We start from the raw sequence: 5,831 nt of genomic DNA on the forward strand, positions 1-5,831 counted from the left end.
GACCAGCTGCTTCCAATTCAATTAAAACCACCACCACACACATCCACACAGGGAAACTAATCCAAGCCCCAGTATTAACCCACCTTTAAAATAAATCACAATAATATTATGAAGATTATTATATTTTCATTATATTAAGTATGATCTTCTTCTTCTTCTTCTTCTTTAGATAATCCCTTTGGATTGACGTTGACTTGCTCCCACTCTGGTTCAATGGGCTCTGAGATTGCTGATATATCCAATTATCAATTTTCAGACTTTGCCACATGCGGGGCAGGTGGTGCTTGGAGATGAATTGTTTTCAGGTTTGTCAGACCTTGCCTCAGCATGCATTTTTTATTTGTTCATAGGATGTGGGCGTTGCTGCCGAGTCCAGAATTTATTGCCCATCCCAAATGCCCTTGAGAAGGTGGTGGTGATCTGCCTTCTTGAACCGCTGTAGTTCTCTGGTTTGTTTGGTGCCTTCCTGAATAACCCTTCTCTATTTTGGTTGGTCACAAGCCAGGGACTCCCAAGAACGATGGGGATGTTTGACCTCTTCAATGATGCTTTGAAGACACCCCTAAAGTATTTCCAATGTCCTCCTGGGAGTATCCTACCCTACCCAAGTTCCAAGTAGAGCAGTTGCTTCAGCAGTTTAGCATTAGGCATATGAACAACATGTCTCACCCAACAGAGCTGGTTTTGAGTGATTAGTGCCTGGATGCTGGGCATGTTGGCTTAGGAGAGAATGCTGCTTTTGGACCAGCTTTCTTGCCACCAGATTTGGAGGATCTTGCAAAGACATCACTGTTGGTTCTTCTCCAGTGCTTTGAGGTACCTGCTGTAGTTTATCCAAGTATGTTGTATAATTATGATACCACTTGCACTGCTCACTCTCTTATCAAAATGATGCCTTAGTAATTGGTGTCAGTAGCAGAAAGCAGTAAATCAAACCTGAGTCTGCTTCACACGAGCACACTGCAAATTTAGGTACTATGATACACATGTGCAGGTAATAGAAGAGTACAGGTACAGTATCTCAAAACCAGCAATCTCGGGATAGAGTCCATGCCAGGTTTTGGATTTTGCTGGTTTACGGTTCAGGGAGTTCGGGTGTGGTTGGGTCAGTTGGTTTGAGCCAGGTCAGGTCAGGCAGATCAGGCTGATCTGCATTAGGAGTCAAAGGTTGCTCAGACCACTCTGAGTATGGGGAACGACTGGTACGTGAAGCTGATAACTAGTCTGCATCAATGCAGCACCTTGTCAAACAAGCCAGTAACTTATTTTACTCATCTAATAAGAATTAAAATTCCTGCATGTCAGCTTATAAAAATGTCTTGTTTTCAGACATCTCCAGTTTTCAGATAACCAGGTTGGAGACACTCTACCTTACTGAATGACTGAAAAGATTAAAAAAAGGGTATAACCTGTGGTAGGGCGGTGTGTAGTTGCAGCACTTTCATGGCCTAGCTGATAGCTAGAAAGCTTCCAGAAACTATATGAATAAATTATATCCTGCCAAGTTCTTGCATTTGATGCTGTTCATTACGGAACCATAATGCATCATGATTGTTCTTTGTTAAAGGAGTCATCTGGAAATGATGATAAACAGAGAACAAATTTACCAGTGATCAGACTGGAGATTTTAAAAAGAGGCAAACCATAAAGAGGTAGAAAAGGGATTTTACAAGCTCAGAGACAATGGTTTTTTTAAATACACCAAGCAAGTTTAATCTCAATAAGCTACCAGACTGGCAACCTGGGTACAATGATCTGAAAGATTTGGAATTGTTTCTGGATGAGATAAGGGAGAAGAACTAAATCAGATTAGCACACTGAAATATTCAATAGGAGAGGAAGCAAAAGATATACTGTGCTGTTTACATCTTTCTGAGAATGAAAGAGTGTTTATATAAGTCTTAGATTGATATGAAATTCATGTTGTAGTCTGCAGAAATGCGATTTTTGAAGGAGCTAGAATCAAAACAGACAAAAAGAATTTGAATCAAAGAGCATTATAGCAGTCTCATACTGTGTGATTAAACACTGCACCTGTGATAATCAGTATGATAAAATCATTAATGATTGTATTGTAGTGAGACAGAAAGATGGGGGACTGTCTGAAAGATTCCATTTAGGACCCCTATTAACCTTTTTGATAAAGTAATGATTGAAATGAGTTAGAATGAAGCTAATAACTGACTCCTGCCGTTGACCAGAAAGGACACTGTCCAAGTGCACATGTGCACTTGGCCCGATAGAATAAATACATAAGTCAGCGACAGAAAGCAGAGATCTCACTTTAAACAGCCTGACAATGACACCACAACTATGCATGTGCATGAAGCTCTCCCCCTAGTGTTGCGGCACAAAAAAACACAGCTGAAGCTAATATGGGACAGGATGCTGATAATGCAAGCTCAAACGGTTTCCAACGCTTGGCCTAAATAGCCAAGTGGTTATGGTACTGGGTTTGTAACCCTGAGATCAAGAGTTCAAATCTTACAATGGCAAACTGTGAAACATGTAACTTCATCTGAAACAGATGGAAACAGGTTTGTACTCGAAAGAGTATCAAGAGTTCAAATCTCACAATGGCAAACTATGAAACAATGTAACTTCATCTGAATAGGAACAGATGGAAACGTGTTAGTTTGTAAGTTTCCTTTAAGCCTACGGCCATGCTAGTCTGAAAATGCACGATCTCGTCTGATCTCGGAAGCTAAGCAGACTCAGGCCTGTTTAATACTTGGATGGGAGACTGCCTGGGAATACCAGGTGCAGTAGGCTTTTGGGCACCCGGTGCGGAAGGGGGTCGGGAAGGAGGAGGACCTCCTCGTGAACCTGCTCCTGGGCCTGGCCAAGTTGGCCATTAACAGGTCCAGGCAGCGGGCGATCGACGGGGGAGTCCCGCCCGATTGTTTGTCCCTCTTCCGCGGCTACGTTCGCTGTCGGATGTCCCTGGAGAAGGAGCACGCGGTGTCTGCTGGCACTCTCGAGGCCTTCCGTGCTCGGTGGGCACCGCGGGGACTGGGGTGTTTTGTTGACCCCTTTAATCACATTTTGATTTAAAGTTTGTAAGTTTCCTTTAAACTTTGTTCTTGGTTTTACAGCTGACCTGAATTAGGGGCTGTGCCTGATTTATCCCAATTTTGTTGATTTGGTTTTCATTTAAAAGATTATCAAGAGTTCAAATCTCACAGTGGGAAACAATGTAACTTCATCTGAAACAGATGGAAACGTGTTTGTACTCAAAAGAGTTACATCTTGAAAGGCCCCAGCTGTATGGCAGCATCAGCTGTGCGTCTGATCAAGTTTCACACGGATTCCTTATCCCTTTAAGCTTGGCCTAAATAGCCAAGTGGTTATGGAACTGGGTTTATAACCCCAAGATCAAGAGTTCAAATCTCCAATGGCAAACTATGAAACAATGTAACTTCATCTCAAACTGTTTCCCGCATGGCTGTAGACAACAATGTTCATAGAAGTATGTAGGGTGTCACGGCAACCCAGCAATCTGTCCTCCAACAGATTAAGATTGCTGAAGCGCCAGCTGGGGGAGTGACAGTGGCTCTATGGAGCACAAACCTACTATTTCATTGTATGGTTGGGATCAAAAGCATCCACTTTATGGATTCATTTCAATTTTAGACATACCTTCCTGCTTAGTGGAGAGCACTCTTGATTTTGAATGACATAGAGAGGTTTGAGGATTTCTCAGTCTTTATATTTCAGCTTTATCACGAGTTGACCATTCACTTTTAAAGTTGTCCAATCAGGGTTGCAATTTAATAAATTATGGTTGCAATGTAATCTCTTTGAGCCATTTGACTAAATCTGATAAAACAGAAACCCTTGCTCCTGTATCTAGTTTAAATTCTATGGGGAATCCATCCACTTCAAGTATAATATTCCAATATTTGTTTTCGGTATCATTTACCTCACCCAGGAAGGTTAGTTCCTTTGCTTGTAATTCTTCCACTTCTTGTATGTGTCTCTGTTTTAAAATTTTCTCCATCTTTTTACAGGTTGTCAGTGTTCTCAAGTGACAAACAGGTTTGAAGTGGCCTATTTTTCCATATTTGTGGCACACTACGTCCCGCTGGACATTCTTTTCGCTTATGCAGTTTATGCCCACCATACCGAAGACATTTCAAAATGGTGGTTGGTGGGCTTTGCCTCATTTTGAATGGGCTTAGGCTTTGGTGTGCTTCTTCTGTTGTGGCCTATAACCTGAATGGTCTCATTCAATCTTCTTCAAGGGACCTCTCTTTCCCTGCGAGCAAGTACCCGATTCTATTTCCTGAGTTCTGTTTTCCTTGCAATCTGCATTGCTTTTACTCATGTTAAATCCTCTCTTGTCTGTAAGAGGTAAGATAATGCTTTGTCTGGTACCCCAACTATAATTCTGTCATCGATCAGCTCATCCCTTAAGATGACATAATCACAGTTCCCTGCCAGCCTATACAGATCGTTGGTGAATGAATCTATACTTTTGCCTGGGGTCTTTGCTTTCATTTATTAAAGTTAGCCCTCTCTATTATTAAATTCCTACAGGGGCTGAAAAATGAGCCAATTACTTGCAGGACTTCTTCATAAGAAGTTGAAGTCTCCTCAGCGCCCTGCTTTGCTATCACATCGTCAGTAATTGATCCTATTGTATAATGTAGTGTACTGACCTGGTCTTTTTGTGTAATACTAAAGCATTTCTGTACCTTGTGAACCTTTTACTCCAGTTGTCCCAGCTCTGGCCCTGTTGCAAACATTCTGCACTCCGAAATGGTGCTGGGAGTGGTAGTGTGTGTTCCATGCTTCTTCTGAGCCCTAGAATTGTTCCTGTGCTGTTGATTGCTGCTTCAGGCCTGTCCTCACTGCTGTCCAGTCTCCAAGTCTGTGTCTCAGTTTTTATCTGCTGTTTCCACGATGTTCTTATGTCTTGGTGTGTCTTAATTATTTTTCTTTTGTCCTTCCTTCGAGGATTTATTTTCTTGCCAGCCCTGTATCTTCTTTTTAATGTTTGCTGGGTCTTTTACATACTGCCATCTTGTTTCGTTGTGTGGTCGGTGTATAGATGGGTGTTTTGGAGATTGTCTATTCTACCAAAGTATGCTGCTCGAGTCTGTAGTTTCTTAAAACTATTACTCTTTATTTACAGCAAGTGTTTACGCATTTGGACTCCTAGGCGAGGTTGGGCTTCTGCTCGTCCCAGATCTCGCTCACTTCTCAGTCATGTGATCTGACATCATTATTACATCAGCATCATGTATGCTTCTGATGTTAATCCTTTGCACCTACTGTCATCTCTCAGGAAGACAGGATTCATCCTCCCACCACTGCCACTTCGCCAGTGCTCTTGCTGTTGCCAGCCAGCCAGCCAGCCAGCCCAGACTGCTGCTGCCGATACCGAGATGGTGCAGTTTGCAGCCGGGCCTTCTAGAACCAGAAATGCTCCAGGCTGTCCTCCGAGACCATCTGTAGCCTCCCCTCACTGAAAACTAGTAGCCTTCCACCAACCATGCTACAAGTAGCGGGGTAATGCTGCACAGAGCACTAGGACAGGAAAAGGCATACAAACAACACTAAAGGAATACACAGGGTTATATCTGACTTTTGTAATGCAATATGGAATCATTTGACTTAAACATGTGGTTTAGAATGTTTAATGTTTGAGTGCTTTTATTTTCAAATTGTGGCCAAGGAAATGCTGTGATAGGCAGTGAAAAAGGGAAGGTAAGGTGTGGGACAATTGGTGAATGGGGAATTGTGATTGCAGGTAGCACATTTGCTGAGGTTCAGGCTCTCCAAGACATGCTATATTCTAAAGGAAATGAGTGTGCACCCATACCTGG

At 42.4% G+C, this 5,831-nt stretch overlaps 1 pseudogene; it reads left to right on the plus strand.

Annotated features, from left to right (window-relative positions):
- The first annotated feature begins 2,653 nt into the window (after positions 1 to 2,653).
- On the plus strand, positions 2,654 to 2,772 carry LOC121282673 (annotated as a pseudogene).
- Positions 2,773 to 5,831: the final 3,059 nt, after the last annotated feature.

The sequence above is a fragment of the Carcharodon carcharias genome, chromosome 9 (genome assembly GCF_017639515.1).
Source record: "Carcharodon carcharias isolate sCarCar2 chromosome 9, sCarCar2.pri, whole genome shotgun sequence".
Classification (NCBI taxonomy): domain Eukaryota; kingdom Metazoa; phylum Chordata; class Chondrichthyes; order Lamniformes; family Lamnidae; genus Carcharodon; species Carcharodon carcharias.